Source organism: Penaeus monodon, chromosome 33 (assembly GCF_015228065.2).
Source record: "Penaeus monodon isolate SGIC_2016 chromosome 33, NSTDA_Pmon_1, whole genome shotgun sequence".
Lineage (NCBI taxonomy): Eukaryota > Metazoa > Arthropoda > Malacostraca > Decapoda > Penaeidae > Penaeus > Penaeus monodon.
The window spans coordinates 33602889-33603738 of record NC_051418.1 but is presented as its reverse complement, the minus strand read 5'-3'; positions in this window follow the sequence as shown (position 1 = coordinate 33603738).

Below are 850 nucleotides of genomic sequence, written 5' to 3'. Positions count from 1 at the left end.
TAAAGTGCTCAGTACTTACAGAAAGTGTCTTGTGAGGAGGGATTAAGTGTTGGATGACGTCATAGAAAACGGCATTTTCGAGGATGACCTGAACCATTTTGTTTAACATTTAAATCACATCATGTGCAAAAAATTACTTCCAAATTAATAATCCTCGATTTTCAAAACGTTCTCTCAGAAAAATAAGAAAACACCTTTCACGTCTAAATCCAAAACATCTTTCCGAATTAGGCTCGTTTTCTCCTTGCTGTGACTTCCTGACTTCAAAATTATCATTTTCGCCTTTTCATTTTATCTTCTACGCCTTTTATAGAATATCACTCGAAAATACAACAGTCAAACAGCTACGAATATGGCCCTCATAGTAAGTGTTTTGTAATAATCACTAAAAAGCTTGTATAAAAGCGAGGCCCAGATACAGGACGCGAATATAAAATGGCTTTTTTCAATAATCTATTTTTTATTTAATTATCTCTTTGCAGTCAACCTGAACTGAAGCAATGTAGCTGCAAAATATTAGGGGAACAAATATAATATGAATAATAATTAAAATCATTTAAATGATACTGAGGAGGGGGTTTTATAAAGCCTATATTGGTATAATCCACTACTTCCATTATTAAACAGAATTAACTATAGCTATTTGTTTAAGAACCTTTATAAAAACGATTGAATAATCATCTGCGATTTCTGCCAAGTGCGTGACTTATTCCAATTATCATATTGTTATTACTATTAACATGATGTCCAGGGTTCGTGTAGTTTTCCTTAACTGGTGTATGCCAGTCCATTCTCTTTTCTATTGGTTTCGTGTGTAAGTTCATATAAGCTTATTTACAGCTCGCAGTTA